The following is a 16,476-nucleotide window of genomic DNA, read 5'->3' on the forward strand; positions in this document are numbered from 1 at the left end:
CTGCTACTCAGGTTTTGTTGGGAAGATCTGAGAGATCTTGAACGGAGTACCAAAGCAGAAGAGAAAAACAGCATGACTGTACTTCCCCCCTTCACCCACTGCTACCAGCAGTTCTTGCTCCCCAGAGCTGGTTAGACAGGGTCTTAAGTGCAGATAAGCTCTTTCAGATAAGACCCCTTTTTCTGCCTGAGATTCTAGGAGGTGACAGCCACAGCCAAAACTCCAAGCAGCTCTGTGGAGCAGCAGGTTGTTATTATTTCTACTTACAGCTGGGAGATCAGCGAGGCACCCAGAGGCTAACATGATGTGGCAAGTGTCCTGCTGCAAGCTTGAGTAGCTGGCAGAAGAGGATGGCTCTCTCCCTCCTCTGCTATTGTTGCAGCACTCTTCCTTGCAGGTTGGGAGCAGATGCTGTAAAGCAGCTGTGAGGGCTTTTTATCTAGAGGGAGTGTGAGCTGGTGGCTGGGAATTAACAAAGCTTATGCAAATGACTCTGCTAGGTTGTCCTACAGGAGCAGGATTGTGCCTAGCAGCTGTCCGTGTTCTTTTCCTGGTTGTGTCAACAGCCTGTCCTACCAGGGAGTCACAGGCTGCCACCATGGTTGCCTTAACTACCAAATCTGTGAGAGATTCCCCTTCTGGCTCTCATTTTCCAGACAAAAGGAGAGGGATGAGGACCAACAGTATCACATGTGCATGAGCTGGACACAGCTGCGCCTGTGGCTGCCCATGAGCACACTGCAGTGTGCCTAGCAGGCAGAAAAAGCCTCTCTAACCTGACCAAACTCAACTGGTGTCCGGCATCATTGAGTGTGGACTGGCTAGAGCAGATAGTGATGTAGATTTCACCTTTGGGTTTCAGTAAGTAACTAGCTATAGGACAAGAAGAAATGGACTCAAGCTATACTAGGGGAGGTTTAGGTTGGATATCAGGGACAATTTCTTTACTGAACAAGTAATCAGGCATTGGAACAGGCTGCTCAGGGAAGTGGTAGAGGCACCATCCCTGGAGGTGTTCAAAACCCATGTAGACATGGCACTTGGGGACGTGGTTTAGTGGGCACAGTGGTGTTGGGTTGAGGGTTGGACTTGATGATCTTAGAGATCTTTTCCAACTACAGTGGTTCTATGATTCTTAAACACGTGCATTAAAATACAAACTGCTCAAGTCAGGGATCCTAGTTTAGACAAAATGAATCACTCTTCCCCAAAGCAGGGCTGAAGGGCTGTGACAGACAAAACCAGGACAAACAACAGAGCCAAGATTTTCCCATTGCTCCTCCATGAGCCTACATTTGTGTACCAGGTCCTGAAAGGGTCTCCCAGGTTGGAAGCAGCCACTAAATCCCAGCCTCCCAGCCCTTCCCAAGCTCAGCATCTGTCCTCTCTTCCTCAGGGAGCGGCAGCAGCATCTTGTCAGCACTGTGCTTGGTTGCCAGCCCATTTTGGCTGCCCTCTGCTTGTAATGGTTAACTTGCTGGGGATGGGAAAGCTCCGGTTAGCACAGGTAGAGCTTTAACTCTGAGGCACTCCCGAGGAGCTGAGACGCAGGAGCAGAGCCTCTACCTGCAAGGTAAAAACATCGCAGGCTGCCTCGGCCGTTCCTTTCCCCCATTTTTGTCTTTAGGCTCCCTTTGTGTTATTTTATCTTGCTGTTTCAGGTGGGGTTGTTTTGTTGTTGTTGTTATTTTGAAGTTTCAGCTGTCATTTGAATGGCTGTTCTGAAGATTTATTTGGAAACTTCTGTGCTCCCACAAACTGAGCGTTCCCTCTTAGCCAGGCACGCCCAGGCTTGCAAGCAGCCTTAGAACAATACAGAGAAAGGTTATCGTGACTTACCTGCCACGAAGTAGCTATTAATAGCACCATTTATATACCTTGCCTCCCCCCACCCCCACCCCCTTTCATGGTATGCTTTCCCTATGTGCTCTTCTAGCAGGTTTCCCAATATTTTTTTGTGTGCTTTGTTTTCCCCTGTGGAGGACAAGGGGAGGTAGAAGAGGAGCAACCTTTTGGGCATTGGCTCTGCCCCCATGGCCTCAGCATTGCCTTCCCCACGGGGTGTTTGCAGGGAGGGTGGGACAGCAGGCTGCTCACAGCCTGGTAAAACATTGACCCGGCCAGGCAGCCGTGGCCACGGAGGCGCTGGGCTGCTGAGGGAGGCAGGCAGCGGGAGCCCAGCAGCAGGGAGCACCCACGGGAGCACGCCGGCTTCTCCCCAGGTACCGTTCTCCACTTGGATTTTCCTGGCTTTGAGAGGCAGAGGACGACGGTGCTTGGTTATAAGGTTTGCCAAAAGTTCCCCCAGCAGAGGCTGGAAGAGGAGTTAAGTGTTGTTATTTAGCAGTTTGACTGCGTGGTGTCACCTGAAGCACAGGGACGATTAACCCATGCTTGATTAGCTAATTGTTTTGATTTCGTCGTGTCTTTAAACAAACAGAGTTAATGGGCGGTTGCATTTGGATTGCATTTGGAAACTTCATGGGTTTCTAGTAAAACTGAGACCAGCTGGCTTCTGCTCATCCTCCAACTGAAGAGCAGGAACAGGAGTCAGAGTGAAAATGTGTAATGCAGCTATTGCAGGGATGTGGGCAGTGACTCATGCTGAAGAGGGCTGGCTGATTTTTGAACAAGCTTTGCAAAAATGGCCAAGGTGACTAAGTTTTCCACGATTGTTTCCGTGTTCCAAGACAGTAGAGACAGGGAAAAAAGCCAGGATTTATGTTTCTAGTGTGCAGATACCACTGAGAGAGGTGAAGCTGGATACCTTCAAATTACTTATTTATTTTTAAACGTTTGCTCAGTGTCTGAAAGATTTGACCACATGGTAGAAGCTGACTCATTCATGCAGGAACCATTCTCCAAGTGTGCTTTGCTGATCTGGATGTGTCTTTAGATAAATATATATGGTGACTCCCCCAGAATGGTCTTTTACATCCCAGGTAACTTGTCAAGCTATCCTGAAGAAGGCTCAGTATGTGTCCTCAGTATACACAATTTATTTGCAGTGATTTGTGGTACAAAACAAATTGCAAGAAAGATTTTAATTCGTTTCTTTGTTCCATTTTGTTGCTTCCATTTTACCAGTGTTGGGCCCTAGCCGTGCTTGCTGCTTGCTTCCGTCCTCCCTGACAGAGGATTTTCTTGATGTGTGTGCTAACTGTTCTTGCACACGACATGCTTTTTATGCTTAGTAAATGCTAAGTGGTGTTAGGCTGTACTGAGCAACACATTTACCTCACTAAAAGCAGCCTAAGTGTAGTTGCAGTTCCTAGCAGCACTAAAACTAGGTGCAGTGGGGAAAAACCTACCAGAGAGCACAGCAATACTTCGGGATACCCACAAATACCTGCTTTAAAGGATTTAGATATTATTCAAGACAAACTTTGTTCAAGTCTCCACTGTAGTTTCAGTGTGCTGGTGAATTCATAGATGGAAAGCATGACTAGGGTTAAAGCCTGTGATTTTCATGTGTGTCACAGCTGATGTGTGACTCTTGCCCTTTCTTCCCAGTTTCCAGTATTTGTCAGTAAATTGGACTGATGCAGAGGTTTCTTTTGCAGTAACTAAAGAAAGAGGTCAAATCTTATCTCAGAGCTCACAGAGACTGAATTATAAAAAATAAACACCTGAAACAAAAGGCAGTGATGACAATGTTATCTTGTCTCTTTTCACACAAAGACAGGGTTCTGTCTGGTGACTACAAGGGAGATTATGTGGCTTAAATGGAAGGAATAAGACTGTTGACAAAATCTGTTCAGTCTTTGGGTCCTGTTTGCATTGGGGAGGACTTCTTTCAGAGCAACACCAACTCCTTTCCATCTCTGAATCAAGGAGGCAAGGGAGAACATCAGATAGACAGGCTTCAGGGCAAAGGGGCCAGAACTATCTGTAAATTATGAGCAATTTAAATCGTTTAAGTAAATAATAATATAATATCCCATGGTAAAATGAATCAGGCAAGATTCATTTCATGTGCTTGATTTCCAGTGCAGATGTTTACCAAGTTTCAGTTGGTTAAACCTGTGTACATAGGCTGAAAGGAGCAGGGCTGCACAGGGATCACGAGGACAGCCTGCTCTGCAAAATCTCTTTCTGGGTGTACAAAGTGGAAAAGAACAAGGATAATGCTTAGCCCGGGCTGGTTACAGAGTCAGTAGCTAAAAAGAAGTCTCTCTTTATGCTTCGTGGCAGTCCCTGGGACACAGGTGTTGTTTCTAGACCTGTGCAAAATAAAATATCATGTATCCCACAAAGATCTCATGGTGACACTTCCCCAAATTTCCAATTTCTATAGGATTGTATAGGAACAATCTCTTCAGATCCTTTGGGAGGGAGTGATACTTTCAGTAGAGGTGCTGAATAGTCAGATGGCAGAAAGTGAAAACCCTAGCAAACAAAAACAAAATATGCAACCAGAATTGCAGCAGAGTAACAGGGGCATGGCAAAACTCTGCTATCTCATCTCTGGAAAGCATCTGGGTTTCCTGGCTTGTCCACATGTGTCAGGGCCCTGCATGCCAAATAGTGCCCTCACATAAGCAGGACTACCTTGGTCCATGCTCTTCACTGGTGGGTGACAGAGCTGTCACCAAAGGGGTGCCACAAAGAGCACCCAGGCTGTGTGCTCCATGACCTCCTGCACTGGAGTGCTCCTTCCAGTGGCTTTCATATGTTTGCTGTACTTGTTTGTGTAGCAGCCATCACACCACAGGTGAGGTGTTGCAATCAATTCCCTTGATTCCCCACTACAAAGATGTTGAGGATGAATTACCTGGATCAGATGGGTTACTTGGGATTTACTCTGCTGGACCTCTGTGTTTAGAACATACTCTGAATGGAGAAGTACATAGTCATCGGTTTGATTTTTTTTCCCTGACACATGGATAAAGCCATTGCAGATGCTTGAGAAAGAGTGAGTATCTCTGTGCTCTCTGGAAGGAGTCTCTGCCCTTCTATGAAGATGCAGCTCCCTGCTTTTCCCTCTGACTGTTGGAATCTCTTTTCTAGAGCTGCCCACTCGTACACATGACCAGAACAGCTCTTTTTGTGCACTGAAACCCCAGCTTTTCAGTTTTGCTGAAATCATGCCAAGTGTTAGCCCACAAATTGCAGCTGAACGTGAAATACCATTTCTGTGAAGCAACTTAATTGTTTTAATCACCAACATTATGCTGTGCTGGATGTGTGTATGTGCAGTTCCCTTCCAACCCCTACCATTCTGTGATGCCAATGAGTAATGAATGCTTAGGTCTTGATTTATTTTTTCTTCCTTCTTTGCAATGTGCACACAATGAGAATATTTCTTTCAATGCTTTGTTGCTCTTGGTAACAACTTGCAGAACTTTTTATCTCCTCCAAAGTCAGGTGTTGCATAGATCAGAGTGCAGTATAAAGTTGATGATTAAACATCTAGCCAAATGAATGGCAGCCCTACTCTCCTCTCCCTGGTGCTGGGTCACAACATTTCCCTTTGCTTCCGTTTAACAGCTGTCAGTATCAAAAAGTATTTGCTTGGAAAGCAAATGTAGACATAATTATAGCTGATAGTTTAGCAGAATTAGTATTTTAATAACTGACTAAACGAAAGCTTACTTCTCATACTACAGTATCCTCACCCATGTGGATTTACTGACCTTCTGCCCTGCAACCTGATCCAGGCAAATCTGCTTTAACATGGGGGGTTGGACTAGATGATCTCAGGAGGTCCCTTCCAACCTCCACCCTTCTGTGGTTCTCTGATTCTGTGATCTCATAGCCTTATGAGAGCAAAAACTGAAAAGCACTGAGCAAAATCTGCAGTGCCATTTAACCTTCATATGTGGAAGGAATCGAGTTTGAGAGGTTGTCAGGTTGCCTCTCTTGCATCTAACAAGTATCTAAATGCTTAAAAATGAATGCACGTCATAGAAACCAAAACCTTTTGGGTGCTGAGTGCAGAAAGTCATGGGTGCAGACATGAAGCCTCCAATGGCTTTTCATCCTTTCTCAAGAGCTGCAGAAACCTGTCATTATTCCAATCCTTCCTACCTCCTGCAAAGATATTATCAGACAAATATTGTGGCACTGTAGCAGTGGTGTATTCTTTCTAATGGTTTCCAGGGGGGAAAAAAATTGCACATCTTGCTTGGATCTTCTTTCCTTCCTTGGATCCTTTTTTCTTCCATGGATCTTCTTTCCTCTGGGCAATTTCTGTAATTGCAACTGAAACCAGTCCCAGCAGCAGCAGCCTGTAGACAACCTGTCAGCTGGGATCGTGCTGAGCTCTGCTTGAACTGAATACTTTCACCTGAAAAATTTGGGATGCTTGAAAGTGAAAATTGCTGTGTAGACATTCTACAATGCAAAGAAACAGGTTTTTTTTCTAGCCTGGTTTATGGCACTTAATGCTTCTCCAAGCAATACCCAGAGCAGCCACTCTATCATGAAGCTCTTCCACCTGAATGGTTCCCAGAGATGCTCAAATCCCACCTGTAATTAGCTCTGTGTCAGCAGACAACTTTATTAATCCAGCTGAAACTAAAGACTTGACAACAGAAAATTCATGGATAGGCACCAACAGGTTGAGTTTAATGGAATTAATTCTGTTTGCTGAGGGAAGACCTTCTCTCTACAACTCTCTGAAAGGAAGTTGGAGCAAGATGGATGCTGGTATCTTCTCCCTAGTAACAAGTGATAGGATGAGAGGAAATGGCCTCAGGGTGTGCCGGGAGGTTTATATTGGATATTAGAAGAAACTTCTTGACTGAAAGGATTCGCCAACACTGGAATACCCTCCCCAATGAGCTGATTGAATCCCCATCCCTGGAGGTGTTTAAAAGGCACAGAAATGTGGTGTTGATGGCCATTATTTAGCACCAGACTTGGTAGAGTTAGATAATGGTTGGACCCCATGGTCCTAGATGTCTTTTCCAGCCTAAACAATTCTATCTCGGAGGCTTATCACACCCCATAGCAGATCAGGGTCATCCAGGTAGAAATCCAAGATGACAGTGCTGAAGAGCAATAAAAAATTGCCTAAACAAGCCTGTTTTCTTGATTTCTCCCTTTTATTTTTCATCTTTCTGCTCCTGAAAGATCTTATACTTCAGTGACCTGTAATGTCCTCTGTACAGCAAAATACCACACCTGAGCGGGGATGTTTTTCAGAGGCTCACAGGCAAGAAGCTCCTTCATTCTCACAAGCTGGAGACAGAGGGAATAGCCAGTAAATCCAAAAGAGCCATATTTTGACAGGCTCAACAATCTATAGTCCTGTTCCACAAAGCCCTAGTGGGGTTTCATCCTGGACTACAGTCAACAAAGACCCTGCTGGTCCATTTTGTGCTGTGCAGTTTCCCCAGTGAGGCCAAAGAGAAGAATTTCTTTCTGAGCCGGGTTGAACACCATCACGGTGGTTCTGTACTACCCCCAAAAGTACAGATAGCCCACATCAAAACTAGAGTGATGCACAGCTATTTAATACAGTGCTAAGGGTTTGGGTTTTGTTTGGGTTTTTTTGTCTCTAGGTAGTAATCTGTCCTCTGCTGCAGAACTGTTTGATGCAAATGGCTGGTGAGTTAATGCTGGTGTTGGATATAAATATTGTGGCTCTAACTGGAGTAACGTACACATCTGTGACTGAGCATTTTTCAAAGTGACTGCTTTCTGTACAGACATGAAGGCCTCTTTTTTTTTGATGAAGAATGTGTTCCTTTTTAGTTGTTTTTTAATGGTAAACAGAAAGGTGAGCAGCCTGTTGTAGATGGAAGCAGGATACAGAAAGCCTTTTGAACTGCACGATGACACATCTGCCCTACAGAAGAAAAGAGGGGAGGCATAGAAACAAAATCCGCTTAAGGCATTTCAGTTTATGTTCACTCAACACTGTAGGCTCAGCTCTGCTTCTCATTTGCATTTAAACAAGGAAGCTTCAATAAAATAAAATAAAAATATTGTTGAATTACTTGGGAGTGTCTGCAAGGCAGCATAAAAACACAGGGAAAGCTCTTCTGTGCTTTAACTGCTGTGGTAGGGAGGTTACTGAGACCTCTGGCTACATTTTGGGAGAGGGAGGTAGGGTCCACCCCAGCCAGCACATTGTGAGTTGTTGGCCATTGGAATATCCTACCCAGGGAGGCTGTCCCTGGAGGTGTTCAAGGTGGGGACTGGATGTGACACTTGAATCCATGCTTTAGTTAATCATGAGGTGTTGGGTGACAGGTTGGACTTGATGATCTCTGAGGTCTTTTCCAACCTTATTGATTCTGTGATTCTATGATTGTGTTAATGTAGATGAGATTTGAACTGTTTTCACTTGCTTTGATATTATGCTGCATGGGGAGTCTAATTAGAGATTTGTTTTATGGAAAACCGAAGAACTAGGCTAACAAGAAGTCAAGAAGAAGGAATTATCTCAGAAGCTAATCATTCTCAGTCAAATCTTAGCAAAACGGCAAACTCATGCTTTCTTTCATGAGTTCTTCCCTTTTTTCCATTATGGAGGCAAGCAGCCTTCTTAAACTTGTACCTGATGATGATGAAGGGAAGGTGCCCTGTGTTAGCCCCCCATAACAGCACATCATGTTGCAATACTCCTTTAGCCCTGGGTTTGTAGTGCTCTCCAGCAGCCTCACTAGACCTTGTGTCCAGGCTCTGTGATTGCTCTGCTTGCTAAGTTATTAACTGGCACTTAAGTGATGCTGAACTTTGAAGCCTGATGATTTTGTTCTTGACCACACTGGAGGTGTATGTTTAAAAAACAATAAATATATATATAAATTAAAAGGGGAAGGGGAAGAGATTGCTTTAGAGAAGTAAAATTTTGACTTTTTAAGTTTTAGAAAGTCAAATTTTGACAGTGTTTTGGGAAGAGGGTTGTGCTAACATGCCAGGCTGTGGACGATAGGATCTCTGTTTTCTCTTTTTTGTTGTTTTTCTACTTGTGCAATCCAGTTCTAAGGAGTTTGCTGTTTTGGTTAAACTCAGGTCTTTCAGAGTTGTAATTATGTTGATTACTTATAGTTAATGTTATGATTTTGTGGGTGATGTCCAAGTGATTTGAAAAAGGGTTACTCTGTCTTATAAACTAGCTTCTAAAAATACCTGGGAGTCCTGGTGGACAACAGGATGGCCATGAGCCAGCAATGTGCCCTTGTGTCCAAGAAGACCAATGGCATCCTGATGTGTATCAGATGTGACAAGCAAGTCAAAGGTTTTCCTCCCCCTCTCTTTTGCCCTGGTGAGTCACCATCTGCAGTATTGTCTCCAGTTCTAGACTCCTAAATTCAAGAAGGACAGGGAACTACTTGAGAGGGTACAGCAAAGGGCTGTGAGGATGATTAGGGGACTAGAGCATTTCTCTTATGAAGAAAGGCTGAGGGACTTGGGGCTTTTCAGTCCAGAGAAGAGAAGACTCTAGGGGGATCTTATCAATGCTTATAAATAAAAGTTAGATGTCAGGAGGATGGGGCCAGTCGCTTTTCACTGATGCACAGTGACAGGACAAGAGGTAATGGACACAAACTTGAACATAGGAAGTTTCATCTAAACATGAGGAGCAACTTCTTCACTTTGAGCATGGTTAAGCACTGGAACAGGCTGCTCAGAGAGGTTGGGGAGTCTCCATCTCTGGAGTCATTCTAAACCAGCCTGAATACTGTCCTATACAACCTCCTCTTGGTGACCCTGCTCTGGCAGGGAGGTTGGACCACATCATCTCCAGAGGTCCCTGTAATTGTGTGATTCTTTGTTAAGCCAGCAGTCACACCTTTCTCAAGGGAAGTGAAAAACTGAAAATGTCTCTGGCTTGTGTCTGTCAGACGGCAAGGCCTGTGAGTTTGTGTAAGAGGTGGGGGGGTGCATCTGCAAAGGTCTGACAAACCCATTTGCAGGCAAGTCAATGAGTGCAACCTCCCTCTGCCTCTCCTCTGACCCAGGTGGCCACCTCAGCTCTGGATGACAGTTAATGCTCACTACTGCAGTAACTGCAGGTGGAATTTTGGTATTAGAAATGACAGCAATTCCCAACAGAGGAGCCACTGCACATAGCTCAGCAACTGGCATTTGGCCATTCCACACCTAACCTACATCTAATTTATTTTAAAAGAACCAACACCACCAAAGCCCTAAACCAGTTCTTCTTTAATTAACCAACTTTATAAATGTTAAATATTCTTAGCTGTGGGGGCAGCTCTTGGTGCCCTCAGAAAAGCGTTATTGCATTGGTGGTGGTTTTATGTGCAGGAGATTTTTTCCCCCTTTGCTTACAAAAATATTTGGGAGCCAGCAGTTTTTAGTCATATAGATGCTTTATGGGGTGTGTAAGTCTCCTGTCAGCAGTGGAGAGGGTCAAATATTGTGGGTTTGTTTGGGTTGGTTCTTTTTTTTAGAAAATTAATGTGGGGTTGGATAAAGAGGTTGGGAAGGTGGTGGTGGTGGTGGTTTTTTTTTAAGGCAGCCATCACCAGAACAAATGTACCTGTCTGGATGGTCTGCTCAAGCTGGCTTTCAAACAGGATTTATTCCTTGGTTCACAAGCCTGCTCTATTTCTCATTTATTCCTCTGGCTGCTCACGTGAAAAAGAACAGACACAAGCACCAGGAAGATGGGACTCCATTCCCAGGCCTGAAAGCAAGGAAAAAGGACAGCAAAGGGCAGGAGAGCTGCAGACCAGCTCACAGCCCCAGCTCTCCAGAGCGCATGTGGCTCCATACCCAGATAGATCTGGTGGAGAGACAGCAATCTTGGCTTGCTGAGAGTGACACAGCCCTAACTGGTGTTGACTGGGCTGGTACTGATGGGGGAAGCATTCAACCCCTCACAGCTTCTGGGATCATTACAGGACAGTTAAACTAGCTGCCACCATGTGAAAGTGCGCCATCAGATAACAGGACACTCTGACTCATTAAACATACCCTTGCCAAAACCTTTTCTCAGGGTGTTCCAGTTTCCTGCTTGGGTCACGATGTTAAATCATTACTTGCACTCCCAAATCTATGAGCCAGCTACTTGCTGCTTGAATAGACCCATAAACACAGCTGTGCCAGCGGCTTGCTTTGGAGAAGGTTTTCTTCAAGCCTTTGGCTTGACTTTTAAAAACAGCCTGTTTCTTTTGCATGGTCTCTCATCTCCAAAGCATGACCCTCTTGCTGAAACCTGGTAGTGAAATATGGCTTTCCCATTCACTTGCTGGCAGCAAGGTGCTTTCTGTACAAGCTGGGTGTAATGGCACAGTATTTCATTCCGGGCGCTTGGTGATCTGATGCTCTCGACAGCGAGCTGTGCTGTGAGGTGTCTCTGTCTCCTCTCTTTCCCCATCTCTTCCCAGGGGAAGGCTCCATTTTCATTTGTCTAGGTTGTTTTTGTTGTTTGGGTTTTTTTAACCACTTGCACTGCAAGTCCCCCTGCCTGGCATGTTTAGATTAATATTTACACCTCTTCAAAATGCTCCAGTGCTAAGCAGGAGTTTCTTCGCATTTATAAATAACCTTTTAGCTGTAGGTCCTCATTTCATATAACTAAGCAGCCAGAGGGAAAAGAGGGTTTTTTTGCCTCACCTGAGCCCAGGGTAGGTTTTTCTTGGCAGATTTCAGTAGAAACACACCAAGTTTTTCAGAGGTATGATAGGAAACATTTGCATCTTGCACCTCCAATTAGCAAATTTATCAAGCCTACTGGATGCTGATTTTGGTTTAGAGTCAATTTTGCAGCCAGCAGTTTTCACTTACATTTGCTAACTCTGCTGTGTTGCTGAGGGGAAAACCAAAAGTAGGCAGAAAACAATTTAATTCAGATTAATATAAACACATTGCTTATAGCAGAAGCTATGGTGCTCCACTAATGGTCCAGAGGAGGCTGGTTCACACACCCCCCCCACATGTCCTGGGTCTTCTCCTAGTAGTAACCTTTGTAGTCCTAAGGTATTATTATTCTTTTTGTGGCACTTTTTGTTAGCTGATGACTCCTGAAGTGTAGCAGAGGGATGCCATGAAATTGGGGATGGGGGGTGATGTTTGGCTGCAGCATGAAGTCACACAGGGACACCTGTGGGTGCAGGAATCTTCTTGAAGATTGTGCAGCCACACCTGGCACAGGCTTATCCATACAGTCTGTCCCTGAAGTCACATCTGGGCTTTGAACAGGAAGAACAGCTTGGTTAAAGTAGATCCAAAAGCAAGTATTGATGCAGTGTGGATTTTATCAGACCAGGATGGAGGATCATATGGAGAACTGAGCTTAAACACGGTGCCCATGTGTAGAGGTTGTGGGACTGCCCTCTGCTGCTCCAGGGATCAAAGTGGGTAACAGAGAGGACACATATGCCTTCCTCTGCTTGCTCACAGATTGAATGGAGGTGCAGTACAGGCAGTGGCCTGACCCTATTCCATTGGGAATTTCTTTCTCCTTCCCTTTGTGGAAATAAACATGATCCTGCTTTAGGAGGAAGGATCTACAGCTCCTCCTCAAGAGACAAGGGCTATGTAGGATGCTATGTCCTTATGTTAAGGCTTAGTGAGAATTTTCTTTCAACAAAACACAATTATGGTGGAGACCATATATAGTTAGAACCAAAACTCTTAAGAAGAACTCCGTTTCAGTTTCCATGCCCATAACACAGTTTCTGGGCCAAACCAAGAGAACTGCGCCAAAGCAGCCAGGAGGGCAGGGAATCCACCTGAAATGTGAGACCATCACCAGCAATTTGTGGCACAGCTACATCACATAGGGCTCTTGCATGCCACTGCGCCACCTAACTGTGACATACTTATTGTCCCCATACCACATCTCCAGATGTTAGTTCCTCTTTCTGAGCTAAGAAGTGGCTCCCGGCTTTTATTAGACATAGTGTGGCAAGCAGCACTAAGGAAGGAGGTCATCCCTCTGTACTCTGCATTGGTGAGGCCACACTTTGAGTATTATGTTCAGTTTTGGCCACCTCAGTACAAGAAAGACATCAGGGAGCTGGAGCAGCTCCAGAGAAGGGCAACCAAGCTGGTGAAGGGTCTAGAGAACAGTTCTGGTGAGGAACAGATGAGGGAACTGAGGTTGTTCAGTCTGGAGAAGAGAAGGCTGAGGGGAGACCTCATTGCTCCCTGCAACTCCCTGAAAGGAGGTTGGAGCCAGGTGGGTGTTGGTCTCTTCTCCCAGGTAAGTAGTGATAGAAGAGGAGAGAATAGCCTAAGCTTGCACCAGGGGAGGTTTAGGCTGGGCAATAGGAAAAAAAAATTTCACTGAAAGGGTTATCAGGCACCCAAACAGGCTGCCCAGGGGGGTGGTTGAGTCACCATCCCTGGGTGTGTTTAAAAAGCCATGCAGATGTGGTATGGAGGATCCGGCTTAGGGGTGGACTTGTGGAGTAGGGTTAACGGATGGAGTTGATGATCTTGAAGATCTTTTCCAACCTAAATGATTCCATGATTCTAACTAACCCTAGGGCTTGTAAAACATTGTGTTGCCAGCTTGGCAGGCACTTAGAGACACTCCTGTCAGGTGGCGATACATTCCCTTGGCTCCTGTTGTAAATTTTCCCTGCTTTCACACTGTCCCTTCTTCTCATTGACAAGCCAGTCTAAATGTGCAGTTCTTTTCCTTCTGGCTGTGCTGAAGTTCCCTGTTCTGAAACAAGAAACAAGAACATTGTTTGATATGAAACAATACTTTGTTTTGGTGCTTTTGCTGCTTTTGAGAGTAAGGACATCAGAAACAAAGCTCTGTAATGGGATAATAAATAAACTGGGCTTTCCCTTCACTGAAACAATTGCACAGGGGTGTGCAGTATGTTAGCTGTCAGGGCTTTCCAAGCCAGACAACTGGTGGGGTTGTCACCTCATACATCCTTATTAAAGAACATCATCAACCCTTCAGATTTCTGCCTGTCCTAGCTGCTGCTTGTTTTATTAGCAGGTCAGCTCTTCCTGAATACGTCTCCTGTGTTACTATTGCCTTAAAATTAAGCAGTGTTATAAAGAGCAACTGAAAGATGGGGAAAAGATAAGAGAAAAACAATTTCTCCTTCAAACCATTCCTGCTGTGCATTGCCCTCTTTCTAGAGGAGGAGGGAAGGGAGAAAGGAAAGCAGCTCTCTGTGGAGAACACACTTATCCAAATGAACTGAAAATAGCACACCTATCAGCCAGGATTTTCCATACGTGTCCTCCCAGCCCACCAGTGCAAAAATCCACTTTGACTGCTGCAGGCCATGCTTTTAGATGTTTTCATTGCTGCTTCTATGACATTCTAGTAGCTTTACATTCGAAAGCTGACGAGGGACTATTTACAAAGGCAGGTAGCCCTAGGGCAAGGGGCAATGGTTTTAAATGAGAGAAGGGTAGATTTAGATTGGGTATTAGGAAGAAGTTCGTTACTATGAGCGTGGTGGAGCACTGGAACAGACTGCCCAGGCAGGTGGAGGAGGTGACATTCAAGGTTAGGCTTGATGGGACTCTGGGCAACCTGATCTCGTTGGGGATGTCTCTGCTTACTGCAGGGCAGTTGGTCTAGATGACCCCTAGAGGTCCCTTCCAACCCAATACGTTCTGTGATTTTGTAGCATACTTAGGGCAGCCTACACTTAGTGGGTTTGAAGGCAGAAGGATCAGTTTAGGGTCTTGGTTTATTAAAATATATTATCTCCTTAACAGAAATGTAGCATGATCTCAGGAATTTGATTTTTTTTGGCCAGGGCTAGGCTGTAGCTGTGCACTTTTTTGTGATTGTTTTGTGAATGGTTTCTGATTTCTTTCTGACTGTTTTGTGACATGTTTTAATAAAGTTTTTTTGAGTTGGGCCATGCAGTGATTAAAGTCTGTGTCTGAAAGACAGAACTGTTTTTGGTGTTGGTGGGTTGGGGTTTTTTTAATATGCTTTTATTTTAAGACATGGGTATTTAAAGTCAGACTTCCTCAGGCCAGTATCTAGGCATTTACACAGTCTTCAAAGGCTCTCAAGCGTGTTTAGTTCGTACTTCTCTCAGTGTGAACTTGACAGAGAAGACCTGGAGGATTTAACATCATTGTAAGCAGCTGATCCATGAATAGCACAACCAATTAAGTCTGGATTTCTACAGTATCACTCTAGGAATGCAGAGCGATACCAGGTTCATTCCGTGTCCCCAGTTCCTCCCACCTTTTTTTTGCATTCCTCCCTTGCTGCTCTCTGCACAAAATCACAGAATAGAACCATAGAACTGTTGAGGTTGGAAGAGACCTTCGAGATCACTGGAATGAGTTGCCCAGGGAGGTCATGGATGCCCCCTCCCTGGAAGTGTTCATAAGCCAGGCTGGATGGGGCTTTGAGCAACCTGGCCTAGCAGGAGGTGTCCCTACCCATGGCAGGAGGGTTGGGACTAGGTGATCTTTAAGGTCTCTTCCAACCCGACCCATGCTATGATTCTATGATCATAAAGTCCAACTGCTCACCTAGAGCTCACAATCTCACCACTACTGCTAAGCTACTACCACTAAACCACATCCACACCTCTTTTAAATACCTTCAGGAATGGTGACTCTACCACCTCCCTGAGCAGCCTGTTCCAATGCCTCATAACCTTAATATCCAACCTGAACCTCCCTTGGCTCAACTTGAGGATGCTTTCTCTTGTCCTATCACCTGTTGCATGCACCCTCTTCCTGCAGGTTGGGTGGCTGCTGGGGACCAGGGGTACCCTCTCCTGGAGGTTGTACAGTCAAGCTGACCACTGCTTCTCAGGCTGGGGGAGAAGCTCAGTTCTAACTGCCTCTCCCTCAGTCACATACAAATTTTACCTCTTAGTGTTAACCCTGGCTTTTCTAAAGCTGTGTGAGCTCCATCTGCATGCTGCTTGCCTGGCCAGCAGGTCCACAAATGGTGAGAATGGGGGCTGGCAGGCAAGGAGCAAGCTCCTACACCTGGGGTGTGGCGTGGGGCTGTGTTTAGGAAAGCAGGCTGGGAACACCACACATTCAGCAAGACCAGGAAGAGCGTGTGAGTGCTAGGATGTGCAAACAGGGAAACTAACTCCCAGGCAAAGACAACGACTCTATTTATTGCCTGTTTGCTCAGCCAGGGCTGCCAGTGCTGTTTGTCTTCTGTGCCGAAATTCACTCCCTTCCCTTCCAGTTTTACAGCAGTTTCTGTCTATGAGCTTTGAGTGTCCCAGCAGCTGTGCTTCTGGAGCACCTACAGTAAGCCAGAATGACTTTAGCCATTTAACCATGAGCTGCTGCTGGACTTTGTTTGCTTCAGTGCGCTGACCTTTGGCCAGCAGAGGTAGGAGAGAAGCTGGTTGCTCTTGGCAAAACACGCTCATAGTGTACCCAGGGAGGAACCTTTCGTAAAGTGCCCTTTAATCAGCTCCAGTCATCCTTAGGGGTTGGAATGATTTAGGCTGCCTTGATAGTTTAGTAGAAGATCATCTGAAAGCGTAAGGTCTGTCCTGCTGTTCCTCTGTGACCTACAAAGTTGCTGGCTTGAGGTCTTGAAGCAGTGAGTGGCTGGGTACTGGGCGCACGACAGCA

At 45.3% G+C, this 16,476-nt stretch overlaps 1 protein-coding gene across 6 annotated transcripts in view; it reads left to right on the forward strand.

The window, feature by feature from the left end:
- Positions 1-16,476, forward strand: part of RBM47 (RNA binding motif protein 47) — a 98,105-nt gene that overhangs the window by 46,839 nt on the left and 34,790 nt on the right. The window contains exon 1 of one of the 6 annotated variants that reach the window (XM_009910734.2): positions 1,460-1,573. The exons of 4 other annotated variants lie outside the window; for them this stretch is intronic. The gene's annotated coding sequence lies outside the window, so the exon portion shown is untranslated. Of the gene's footprint in view, positions 1-1,459; positions 1,574-2,110; positions 2,223-16,476 lie in introns of those variants that run through there. One more of the 6 variants, XM_054163876.1, reaches the window with a different exon arrangement.

The sequence above is a fragment of the Dryobates pubescens genome, chromosome 1 (assembly GCF_014839835.1).
Source record: "Dryobates pubescens isolate bDryPub1 chromosome 1, bDryPub1.pri, whole genome shotgun sequence".
In the NCBI taxonomy this organism is placed as follows: domain Eukaryota; kingdom Metazoa; phylum Chordata; class Aves; order Piciformes; family Picidae; genus Dryobates; species Dryobates pubescens.